Raw genomic sequence first — 13643 nt, 5'->3', positions numbered from 1 at the left:
CCTGCAGGGCCCTGGTCTCATGAGGTAGAGCGTTCCACCAGGCTGGAGCCAGTGTTGAAAGGGCTCTGGTTGAGGCTAATCTGACTTCCTTAGGGCCTGGGACCTTGCTATTTATGGACCTTAAGGTCCTCTGCAGGGCATACCAGGAGAGACAGTCCCATAGTTACGGGGTCCTAGGCTGTATCCCACCCCACTCTTTTGGAAATATGCACCATGGCCAGATGGTGCTCATCAAGGGATGGTTCAGTCAGTAGAGCATAGAGTTGGAAGGGACCCTGAGGCTCATCCAGTCCAGCCCCCTGCAATGCAGCAGGAATGCAGCTGTCCTATATGGGGATAGAACTTGCGACCTTGTTGTTAATATCAGGGTCATGGGTTCAAGCCCCACATTGAGCAAGAGATTCCTGCATTGCAGAGGGTTGGACTAGATGACCCTTCCAATCATGGTCCCTTCCAATTATATAATCCTATGGTAGAAGTAATGGGGACAGGGAATGGGGCACAGATGCATCCCTGTTAATGACATACAGAGCAGAAGGGATAAAGGATATAATAGTCTTCAGCTATGAAGCATCCTCAAAATATTTGCAATGCGTCAATTACTAGTCTGTTAATAGTCCTTGCATATAATCAAACAGTGGCTAGCATCAGCCTTTATTCTTAATTCTTAGCCTGCCCTCTTGGCACAACTAGAACACACAGTGCATTTAAACCCATTGGGGACATAGGAATGAACTGAGGACAGGACGTTTTCACAGGCAAGCTTCCTCCCTCAGCTGCTGCCAAATAGGCTTTTCAGAAGCAGAATGAATACGTCATTCTCACCCTCTTCTTTAAAGACAACAGCAACCCATGCCCTGAAATTTGATCAAATAAATGAAGAGTTCAGTGAATGGCAAAAGTTGCCTTAGAGAAACAGCCGCTGGCATCTGTCCCCTCTAATTAAAATGCACACTGAAAACTCTTCAGCCTGTGAGAATAATTAATAAAATGCCAGCCATAGATAAGAAACAGCTAATTCTTTGTGCTCATTGATTTTGTTCTGCAATTAAGAAATGCGAGATCAGCCAAGCTGATTTTGATGTGTGTGTGTGTGTGTGTGTGTGTGTATTAACGTCATTTATTGCTTTTCTACTTCATTTGCTGAATTGGAAGATGACCATGAAAACAACTGCAATTATTATTGTCAGGGTTTCAGGGACAGAGAGCGAGGGGGAGGGGTCCCAGGGCGACGAGGAAGAGGACGACGACGACCCGAGGTTGTCAGTGAGTCCGTCAAGTGAATCCGAGGATTCCCAAAAGGGAGCCCCCCTGGTCAGGCCAAGGGGCAGTAGAGAGGGAAGCAGTCAGAAGCAGGGGAACGAAGAGGGAATCCCCAGTGGGGGTGCCGCAAGAAGCCGACCAGTTTGCAGCGGAGCTGCAGGAGGTGCACGAAGAGTTGCGGAGACATTTGGAGCTGGCCAAGCAAGCATATAAGGTGCAGGCAGACAAAAACAGGAGAGCGGGGGAGGAGATCCAGGTGGGGGACTGGGTGTGGTTAGCGGCCCAAGCGATGCCAGCCAAGTCGTTGGCCAAGAAGAAGCTAGGGCACAGGCAGTTAGGGCCGTACCAGGTGGAGGCTAAGATCAACCCTGTAGCCTTTCGACTAGCCCTCCCCGAAGGTTCCAGAGTGCATCCGGTATTTCACAGGTCGGTGCTCACCCCCTACAAGGCACCGCACAGGTTTCAGGAGTCTGAAACAGTCCCGCAACTACACACTAAGTCACAGGAGAGGGAGAGGGCGCCTAGGGCCGAACCACTCAACGAGGTCACAGAAATCCTGGACTCGAGATGGGGGAAAGAGGGGGTAGAATACTTTCTAGCCACAGAGGGCACTCCAGCCAGTGCCAACGGTTGGGTGCCGGGCTACGCTTTAGACGAACCTCTTCTAAAAGACGAGTTCCATGCCCTTTTCCCGCATAGACCTATGCCAGCCGAGTACTTTGATGACTGGCTCTTTACGCCCACACTCTCAGACAGTACTTTCCGGGGTTTTTCTTCAGCCGAGGAGAGAACGCCAGAATCTAGCCCGCCCAGGGGATCGTGCTCAGGGGTGGACACAGAACCCTCTTATTGGTGGGACGAGCAACCAGAGGAGGACTGGCGCAGGAAATGGCTGACGGGACCTTGGCCGGCAGCACCAGACGAGGTACCAATGGAAGAGGGAGAAGAGAACACTTTGGGTCAAGAACCCGAATTTGAACACTCATACACCGAACTGCAAGCAGAGGATATGGAGGTACACAACCTGTATCCTGCATCCACCTCCGAAGAGCTGCAGCTCCTACAACCTGCACCCGATGGGCGGGAGGGGGGAAGGGGGGGCTTCGAGGGGGGGATGGATGTCAGGGTTTCAGGGACAGAGAGCGAGGGGGAGGGGTCCCAGGGCGACGAGGAAGAGGACGACGACGACCCGAGGTTGTCAGTGAGTCCGTCAAGTGAATCCGAGGATTCCCAAAAGGGAGCCCCCCTGGTCAGGCCAAGGGGCAGTAGAGAGGGAGGCAGTCAGAAGCAGGGGAACGAAGGGGGAATCCCCAGTGGGGGCTGGAGATCGGGACCGGCCTCTCCGTCGGAACGGAGTGAAGGGGGTGGAGTTGCCAGTGTGTCAGAAAGAGCAGAACAGGAAGCAGAGAGGGGAAGGAGTTCGGAGCAGAACGTCCTGCCGGAAGGGGAGGAGTGTAGTACCGAGAGTAGCGTAACGGTCGAAAGGAAGGTCAAAGGCAACGTACGCGCGCCAAGTTCAAATGTGGAGGCGCGCGGAAATGAGGAGAGCCCTGAGGAGGAGCCTGGTCCCAAAGCACGAAGGAGGGGGGAGCAGGCGTCAGAAGACTCAGCCTCGGGGGAGTCCCGGAGGGAGGGAGCACAGGGGGGCAGGAAGACCCTGCGGAAAAGGAAGGAGAGGAAAAGGTGGAGCAGTACAAGCCTCTTAAGCTGGTGCAGGGGCGGGACTGACTCAGAGGGGACTTCTAACATCTAAGGGTAACAGATGCTGAGCCACGGAGCTTGGATGTAACGACAACAATGTTCTTCAATAAAACCTTTTGTATATAACTTGGACTGGATTTTGGTCTCTTGTGAGCTGGGACCTCGGGTGGCTCTGACAATTATTATTATTTATTTCAATTTTTAAATCAAAGATTCTACAAATGGAGTATGTTTCTACAAATGTAAGTGTTCTCATCCCATTTACTTGCTTTGGGTGAACCTGAAGGTATCTCAGTAGCTTCCACTCATCGTTAATCTGGAGGTGCAATAGAGATGGCCATGTTTGTGTAGTACCCTTGCATCTTAGTCCTTAGTTGGGACTGTGATTGTGCATAGATTTCATTGGACACCCACATCCATGTTGCACAAGTCTTGTGCAAAGAAAAAAGAATGTGACCCCAAATCTCTCCCTCCCCCACTCCTTCGGTATGATTGATTGGTCTCAAACATATCAAGTATATAAACATTGGCAGCTCTGAGAGTCATGTTTCCTTCTGATCTTAATTGAAGCAAGCAGCAGACAGTTTATAGGCTTTCCCAAGTTAACCCACAAGAGCTCATTTGGCACAGTCTGCATTTCTGACAGCTCACTGCAAGCCTAATCAAAACCAGACTTGTTCCAATGTGGAGCAGACTAATGAGCATTTATTAGGCTGCAAAATGACCAGGCTAAACAATGAGCCACTAGCATGGAAACACCACTCATCAACCCTCTTTAGGGTTGTAATTGCACATTGACGTTGCAACAACAAACTCAAGTTTGTTTTGCCTCCGCTGTTCCCTCTTGCTGGAAGAAAAAAAATGTTTAAATGTTTGGGAGCCAAGCCAGTGTGCTAGTACTGGACTCTCTGACCTTGCTTGGACTTTAGCCAGGAACCTAGAATCTACAATCTAGTGCTGTGTCTGAGAAAGCATTGCTTAGGAAACGAGCGTTCTGTCCACAAGAGCGACTATCAGACCTTTGTGCTGGGGTTAGAAATACAGTGGTACCTCAGGTTAAGAACTTAATTCGTTCCGGAGGTCCGTTCTTAACCTGAAACTGTTCTTAACCTGAAGCACCACTTTAACTAATGGGGCCTCCTGCTGCTGCCGCGCTGCCGGAGCACAATTTCTGTTCTCATCCTGAAGCAAAGTTCTTAACCCGAGGTACTATTTCTGGGTTAGTGGAGTCTGTAACCTGAAGCGTATGTAACCTGAGGTGCCACTGTAATGCTGAGTGCCTTTCTAGACCTGTGTTGCTGAGGTAACAGTACCTATTTGCCCCTGAGATACTTTAAAGTTCTCAGCATGTGCAAGGCGTCATGGGAAGATGCTGGGTGCCAAGGCCATGCAAAGCCCCAGGCCAGATGGGAAATGTAGCTCCCATTTTGATAATCTTTACCAAAGAGTTCCCCTTTGCCTCTACCAGGGCGACTTGGAGTAGGCCCCCCTCAAAATTGTATGCCCCATACTAACTGGCCTACCTCTCCCCCCCCCTCCCAGTTCTGGCCCTACCATTAGGCACACTGGGGCGATTGCTGTAGGCTGCTGATTTGGGGTGTCATGAAAGAGCAGCAAATTGCTGATTGCTTCATTTCACTGCCAGAGAAGGGGAGAGACACTTGTGGGACTTCCTGTTCTTAATTAACTGGTCTTGGGAACCATCGCCTTGATTTGGGGAGAAGGGGATGCCATTTACTGTTCTGCCTCAGGTAGCAAGATGCTTTAGGCCCGCCATCAAGTTTGTTAGATGTTTCTGCTCTCTTACCATACATGCCTTTTGTGTTCACTCCAAGGCAGGCAGGCATTTATTTTGCATTGCTATAATGCTATAATGCCCTTTTTCCATTTTATGCTCACAGCAGCCCCATGGGTGACTAAACTGAAAAAGAGTAACTGGCCCAGATGTTCTATGATGACAGATGCTCTGTGATGACAGAACATCTTATTGGTTTCCATGAAATATTTCCAAGTAGAGGCATTTATAATCATGCTGATTGGTGTGTGTGTGTGTGTGTGTGTGTGTGCAAGTGTGTATACATTTGTATTTAGAGGGGGGCCATCAGTGTGAATGGCATTTTGTGGAGTTACTTAAGCAAACAAGGGGATTAGACAAACTCACGGTGGATAAGGCTGTCTGTGGCTACTAGCCATAAGAGAGCTATGTGTTGCTTCCAGAGTTGGAGATAGTGTGATTCTGAATACCAGTTTCTGGGTATCAAAAGTGGGAAGAGTGCTGTTGCACTCAGGTCCTGGGCTTCCCCTTGGCACCTGGTTGGCTACTGTGAGAATGAATGTTGGACTAGGTGGACCTTTGGCCCTACAAACTGTTAGAGCAGAAAGAGAGGAGGTGAGGTCATGACACAGTCATAATGTAAGCTCTTGAAAAACCTACAGGCTTCAATGGTCAAGAATGGTATACACAATTCCACCATTAAAAGCTATGACTTCAAAGCAGAATTGTCGATAAAGTACAATTCCCATAATTATCAGTCATTGGCCATACTGGATGGGGCTCATGGAAGTGATTGTTCAGCCACTTCCTTGGCCATGCTTCTATGACCTATCTATCCACCCTACCAAGTCCTAGAACCACTAGCCACCACTGGGCCTACCTCCCTGAAGAGCTGGCTTTGCTGACTGAAGGACCCTTGCTTGATTCTGCAGGTTCTGACCCTTACTGTGGAAGGGATGGGAATGTCATTGACTGGGGCCTCAACCTCCAAGTCAAAGGAAGGTAGGAGAACTATGTCCTCAGGCTGGAAGGGCTCAGAGGAAGATGCTGAGCTTCCATGGCCAACCCCTAAGAGCACCCTGTATTTCTTTGACACTTGTATCTTCCTCAGGGTAGTACGAAGGGCTGGGTTCAGAAGTCATGACAACTTCTTATAAAACAGGCATGTCTAAAGTCTATTTTGGGGGGCCTAATTTGGCCCGCTGGTCGGTTTAATCTGGCCCCTGTTTATTTCCTGGGGTCAAATCCCAAAAAACACAACAGCTTCAATCCTAAAAAAAGGTCAACAGCATGTTCACTTCATCAAATCTGGCCCTCTTTTTAAAAAGTTTGGGCACCCCTGAGGTTAAAGGTAAAGGTAAGATAAAGGACCCCTGGATGGTTAAGTCCAGTCAAAGGTGACTATGGGGTTGCGGCGCTTATCTCGCTTTCAGACTGAGAGAGCCACCGTTTGTCTACAGACAGCTTTCTGCGTCATGTGACCAGCATGACTAAACCACTACTGGTGCACGGAGGACCATGACGAGTGCCAGAGCACACAGAAATGCAGTTTACCTTCCCGCCTCAGCAGTACCTATTTATCTACTTGCACTGGCATGCTTTCGAACTGCTAGGTTGGCAGGAGCTGGGACAGAGCAATGGGAGCTCACCCCGTCAGGTGGATCTGAAGTGCCGACCTTCCAATCAGCAAGTCCAAGAGGCTCAGTGGTTTAGACCACAGCGCCACCCGTGTCTCAGAAGTGATCAAGAGTGAACCTACAACACCAGAAGGCCACATGATATTAGGCAAGGGAGCACTGGTTCCCTACCACTGACATATGCCAAAACAGTTGTAGCCATTACAGAAAAACTAATATATTTGCATCCTGAACTCAGTCCATTTTCACTGACATAACTGGGGATTTAAGACTATCCAGTTTCAATAACCAAGTATGAAATTAGAAAAGGACTTTTTCATCTCATATTGTGCTATTCTGGGCAAAAGTAAGAACGTATATATGTATAAATAACTGTGTTACATTCCACAGCGGGCAATAAAAGTGAGAGATCACGATTGTTCTCTACTTTTCCGTTAAACCAAAAGAAAGGCTTCTTGAGCTGAGAAGTAGGTAAAGACCTCCAGCCTGACAAGAGTGGAATTAAAACGGAATCCAGTTTCCATGAATGCACATCATTAACATCTTAATGACTAGATATGCAAGTAGTCGCTTTGCATCTGAATGGCTTTGTCTGATGAATCTTAATTGATCAGACAATGTTTCAGAATGCAGACTCCCTTTTGTATTTCTAGTTTCATGAATACCTGGGGGGGAATCCTTTATGCATTGTATGTTGAATGGGAAACAGTTTTCCAGCTGGACCTGAACAAACTGCATCATGCTGGCCCATTAGCGGGGGAAGGTTTGCTTTTCAGAAGTTATGTCCCAAGCATGATGGAAGAAGCATGGTACTCACTGGATTAGGCACCTGGTTGTCAAAAGGCCAGGTGGTCGGAGTTATTTACAGCTGCCTGTATACATTTGTATGCAACTGCCTGGTTCTGTTTTGCTCAGGGCTTCAATGAGGATGTCTTAGGCATAAATGTGAATGTTTTACATGCAGCCACACGCAAAAATAGAGGTCACTGCTTAGCAGAGCTTTCAGATGGCCTTATATGTATACTGCCACTGAAATTTTGGCCTAAAACAAAACAAAGTTATTAAGGGTGTTTTCTTGGGAGGGAACATCCAAACCATTTATGCTGTTAGAACATAAAAGTACTAGAAAATGTATGTGTGTAAGGGAGACGGGCAGTCGAAAACATTTTTCTGCCTTGGGCAAAATAGCAAATGCTTCCCTCCAACAAACTCATATATAGCAGCCAAGAGAAGACAAAATATTGTGCCATTTGAAAATCTCACAAGCATAAAATTGCAATAAAAAATAAATAACATTTGCTGGCTGGCCTTTCATGTCGCTCGCAACCACCTGCCTGGGGGGACCCCTTCTTCTTCCTGATGATATTGCAGGCTCTGTGTGTGTTTTACAGATCCATAGGTTGCCAGTGCGTTTCACCTAAAGCAAAATTTATTGTGAATTTGAGGGGTCCTCCCTTAGCAAAATGTTGGAGAGGTTTTGGGGGAAGTCAAGTGAGCTTTGATAGGCTGAGCAAAACGGAGTGGTTGTTAGCTTACACAGCATATTCACACCAGAAGCACAATTGTAGTAAAACCAAGAAATGTTGGGGGGGGGGGGCGAGAGGTTGAATAAGTGATGATACAAATGAAATAAACTGAAATCACACTCACACAAAGTTCAGTTTCCCCAGAATAAATGCTGAGTAGGCAACGGTTGTAAATGCATTCTGGGCAGTACAGAAGCTGCTTTTGTCCCATTCACAAGCTACAGTTTCAAAATATGGTACAAAGTGTGTTTTCTCAGAAATGAAAAACAGTACTGTAGTGATTTTTAGTGCAATTTCTCTTTAGTTTCAGAGGACAAACTGCTTGGGTAAAGTGCTGGCTTTTGCTTGAAGAAATCTCTAGACATAACCTTATTGACAATTATTTAATTCCTAACATGACATTTTAAAAAAAAAGTTGTCAGAATTTGAGAATGGGGTGGTATTTAAATCTATTAGTGGTTAGGGATGAACAACAATAAAATATAGAGTCATGCCCTTTATATCTGTCTTTAAGAAGAAGAAGAAAATACCTCCCTTCAATCTCTTATTATGAAATACTGCTATATTGCAGCATAATTTGAAGAGAGTGGAAGGAATTCCTGCTGCTTGCCAGAACATAAATAATGGATTTAGGTTTCATTTATACCGTGCCTCTTGCAAAAGCCAAGTCATCTTTGCCAATAGAATTAACGGGGGAAGGAGGGGAGGGAAACGTGAGGAAGAAAATTAAAATACTCTGTCTTTCCATTTATTTCTTGCCAAAGCTTTTCAGCTGCAAGACCCAGTAAGGGCCAAACCATTTGAAACTTATTAGAATTGTCATGGCATTCAAGGAGAGTGCATCTGAGATACAGATATGGATGAACACTGCAGCAGTCTCATGCAATGCAAGGGTTTTTCTAAAATCACCCGCCCAGTGCAGTTTTTAAAGGGTAACATCTGTCCATAATGATGGGGCGCCCCATGACTCAATATGGATTTTAAATTTTTACTGGTATTGCAAAGTGACATTTTAACACCTTTTCAGCAACTCTTCCAGGGTAGAGTATTTAATGCAATTTATAAATTTATCCACATATTGGACAGGACCAGCCAAAGTGGAACACATTCATGCATCTATTTTTTTCCCTGGTATCCTGCTCTTTGTCACAAGAGAGTCCAGGGCAATATACCATATGTTTCCGTGTATAAGACCATATTCCCCCCCCTATTTTTTTCAAGCTTCAAATTGAGGGTCGTCTTATACATGGACACACAAAAAATACATTATTTTGTTACCTGATGGAAAGGACAAGAAGCACCTCCCTATTCCAGGTATAGAAGCTGGTTCAACTGCAAGTGTAATCTTATTTCAACACTGGCAACAGAACACACCTCAGGGCCAGAAGGTACCGTATTTTTCGCTCCATAAAACGCACCTGACCATAAGACGCACCTAGTTTTTAGAGGAGGAAAACAAGAAAAAATATTCTGAATGAAAGAGTGGATGTATGAATTTTTGGGTGCAGGCTGTAGCCATGGATATGCTGTGTGATCTGATGGTGAATTTGGGGTGACCCAATGTAAAAATCCTCCCCCTCTCCCAGGCAGCCTCCGCTAGTGTCCCTTATCTCTCTCCCGATCCCACCAATCAGCTGCTTCCTTTCAACACTCCCTTCCCTCTTGTTTGCCTTAGTGTCTTTTCCTTAGCTGGAGCAGTTTTTTGCTCCTCCTTTTCTTCTAATTTCTCCCCTCATTGATTTAGTCTTCCTGTTTCCCCCCTTTGCAAGTTTGCTGTCTTTACCTCCCCTCTCCCAGGCAGCCTCCTTTATTGCTAGCATCCCTTATCTCCCTCCCCAATCGCTTGCTGATTAGTGGCTTTGTTTCCACACCCACTTCCCTCTTCTTCTTCTTCTTTTTTTTAAAAAAGCATGACCTGCTTTTTGTCCCTGGGCAATTCGGCTCCAGGGACCACGTATTCACTCCATAAGACACACAGACATTTCCCCTCACTTTTTAGGAAGAAAAAAGTGCCTCTGATGGAGCGAAAAATACGGTAGCTAATGATAGTTTAAGGCAGATTGAATGGCAGACATAGCTCTATCCTCCAACACAGGGGCAGCAAACATGGAGCCCTCCAGATGCTGTTGGATTCCAGCTCTCATCAGTCCCAGCCAGCATGGCCAATGGTCAGGAATGATGGGAGTTGTAGTCCAGCAACTTCAGGATACCACCATGATGTCTGTCCCAGCTCCAAAATCTCAGAACCTAATTAAAATAAAGTTTATTGAGAACTTCCAATCTGTTAGGTATGTTTGTTATTAAAAACTCTGAACTTACAATACACCTTCATGAAAAAGAGCTACAGTTGTTTCAGTTGCAGGCTTTCCCCCTGGGCTTTTTGGCGAGACATTAAGAAAAGGTGTTTTTGCAGAACAGGCTGTTACATCAGAGGCGTACTCAAATGGTTAAGACCGAGGCAGAACACAACAGGCAGTTTGTTCCACTGAGCTGTCTCTCTCATTACAGCAACTTCTTTATTTCTCTCTCAATGACGTTAGCTAGAGGCTTTGCCAAAAACAGACATTTGTTTTCCGTTAACTGCACATTTTCTCTGTTTATGGGCTTATTATGACTTGATATACATTACGGGACATGGCTCTGATTTATGTAAAGGCATCTTTAGATAAGGATAAGAACCTTCACATTCAAAGATGTTGCGCTTTCTTGCATTCCCCTGCCTCATACAGTGTGGAGTAGGCCTGCTCTTTGCCTTCAAGAGGTCTCTGGCCTTCCCAGAGATAGGTGCTGTACTATACCCAGAAAGCTGGCAGAACATCAAGGTATTGAATGGCACTGAGGCTTCAGGAACCCTAGAACAGCCACTCTTTGAGCCTCCAACACAATCGTAGTGGCTTTAAAATTCAACCCATCTGTCTTTTTTCCAGCAAGGGAATATATAAATACTCCAAAGAAACTATTTGAAGACCCTGCTGCAGAAGAAAACTGTTTTATCAATTTCTTTTTCTTTTTGAACAGTGTTGAAAGTTCAAAACACCACAAAAACTGTTCTATGTGAAATCATCAATTACACATAAAAGCTGCTGTGGTTTTAGTACCTTTTCACAACTGAGTTATTGTTATGTCCAGGTTCCTGGAGGGCTGCAAGTGAAACCTGAGCTTTTTCTTCTGTATGATTTCAGTTGCCCTTTACTCAGCCTCTTCTCTAGCCTTCTGGTCCCAACTCCTTCTGCTATACACTGCCTGCCTACTTCCACTGCAATTTTCTTGCACTCATCCCTCGAAGCCTTTGTGTACTTCTCTCCTCCCCAGACAACTTCTTGCCACTTTCTGTTTATAGCATTGCTTTAGTTCTGGTTTTGTTATTCTCCCTTTTGCACCTTCTGTCCCTGGGTCTCAACAGCTACATCCATGTCTTGATCTCCTCCTTCTGATCCTTAAATCAAGAGTGCTGGTGTAGATTCCACAGAAGCATCAATAGGAAGAACTGCATAACAACCCACAGCAGACATCACAACTTTGCATGGAGCCTCACCAAGAAATTGTCTCCCATATAGGTAAAAGAATGTGAAGAAAATAGGCCCTATGTCCCATTCTCATCAGCAAATCTGTCCACACTGGGGGATTGGAGGTCCTGGGCTGCCAAGGTGACAAGACTGCCCCCCTGGCCTTGCTGATGTGGTCCAAAGGAAAGCAGAGCAATATGTTTGGCACCAGCTCAGCTGCAAGAGTTGCTGGAAGGAGACATACAAGGCACCATCCAACCATCTTGGGGACTCCACTCTGGATCTGTAGAGGGTATACTCCTTAGACTTTTCTTCTCCTGAAGATGTCCTATTAGGCAGTAGATATGGATTGTTCCTGAAAGTTTACTCCTGATACCTTTCTAAGAATGCAGCAGAAGTTGGGGATAGGAGTTTTCCTTCTCCTAGATGGGCTACCTTCTCAGGTTGATGAGCCCCTCACTTCCTTCTACAGCACATGAAGAAATTGCCTTCTTGATCACTGACTCACTATTGATCTCATCTCCTCAATCCATTGGAGCCTGTCTTCACATGCAGGGGAAGCCTCTAACTCACTGAGGGTGTGAGACTCATCAGCTCCCCTTACCTGGTTTAGCTGTCCAGGGTGTGGTCACTGTCACATGCTGACAGCTTCAAGGAGCCACAGGTGAGAGCTGAGTGCAGGGTGGGGACCAAAGGTGGACAAACTATCCCAGAAGGAGCAATGACATGAACTCCACCAGAGGTACTACCCTTCCCCTAACACCCTATATACCTCACCAAAGGGGTGGGTCTGGGAAATCTCCTGAATCTGGGGTTATATGAAGTCAATAGCTTCATCCATATATACATTACCTGTATACTAGGTAATATGTCAAATATATGTAAGGACTGAAGGCAATGGAAAAAGTAGAAGGAAGTAGCTCAGCCTTCCTCAGCCATGCAGGGTGGGACTCAGAGAGACTGCAGTCCAAAGAGCAACAAGTTTGGGAAGGTTGAATCTGAGCCCAAGACTTGAATTAGACCTCTGGAATGCAGAAGATGGCCACAGTGACCAGCTTGGACCCTTTGTTTAACGAGGAAGACCTTGTTTAAGAAGTTAGCCAATGGAGTTGGTTTCTTCAGGCACATCCGGTCAAGGCCAATGAAAGAACAACAGAGGCCATTTCACCCCATTTGTGGACGGAGGAGGAGATCACTTGAGCACAAATTCTTAATTGTAAAGAGATGTGAGCGTCCCAACATGAGACCTGAGGACACAGGCATAGATGGAGTCTCAGCAAATACTTGTCATGCAGAAAGTGCACGGAGAGACGTTAATGTGGTCAGCAGCATCCTGTTGCCTTTGGAAGAGGCATTGCTCAGAGCATGGGCAGATTGGCTTTGGGCCAGCCCTTCTGAACTACAGGGTGAGCGCAAAATGAAGGAAATGTGTTGATTGGAGCTGGTGATAATTTTTTATTTCAGCATGAATAGCCCATAGCAAGGAGACCCAAATGACCTTCTTGGTGAAGCATGATCAGAACAGGAGATGTTTACCCAAGGAAGAAATAGCTATAGGGAAGCTGCAGTTCGGATTTCATTATTTTGGCTACTATACACTAGGAAATAATCCCTAGAGAAGGGTCTTAACTATTTTAATATGTATCTCAATAATGCTGCTTGAAGGAGGCCCTGAATTAACTATTTGATTGCTGCTCTGTAGCAACTACTGGTACTTCCATACAAACATTCATTCCTGGATTTTTTTGTATTCTTTGTAACATGCTTGGCATTGAAAAAGTGATATTCAGTGAAATGAAGCTACAGAGGCTTCATGTGGTACACAGAAGTGGTGGGATGAGAAACATATTCCATATATACTTGGGAGGTGGGACAACTCATACAACTCTGTGAGTGGAATTCAAAAGTTCCCTTTCACAAATTGAAATGATTAAATTTAGTATTTCTTGCAAGCATAGGCTCAGCCAGTCATACTGAGGTGACACGGGATGTGGGTGGCACTGTGGTCTAAACCACTGAGCCTCTGGTCTTGCTGATCAGAAGGTCGGCAGTTTGGATCCATGTGATGGGGTGAGCTCCAATTGCACTGTCCTAGCTCCTGCCAACCTAGCAGTTCGAAAGCACGCCAGTGCAAGTAGATAAATAGGTACTGCTCCGGCGGGAAGGTAAACGGCGTTTCCGTGCCCTCTAGCTTCATTCACAGTGTCCCATGTGCCAGAAGCGGTTTAGTCATGCT

The sequence above is a fragment of the Podarcis gaigeae genome (genome assembly GCF_964106915.1).
Source record: "Podarcis gaigeae genome assembly, chromosome: 9".
Taxonomy (NCBI): Eukaryota; Metazoa; Chordata; class Lepidosauria; order Squamata; family Lacertidae; genus Podarcis; species Podarcis gaigeae.
The sequence above is the reverse complement of the archived record's forward strand: the minus strand, read 5'-3'. Positions refer to the sequence as shown.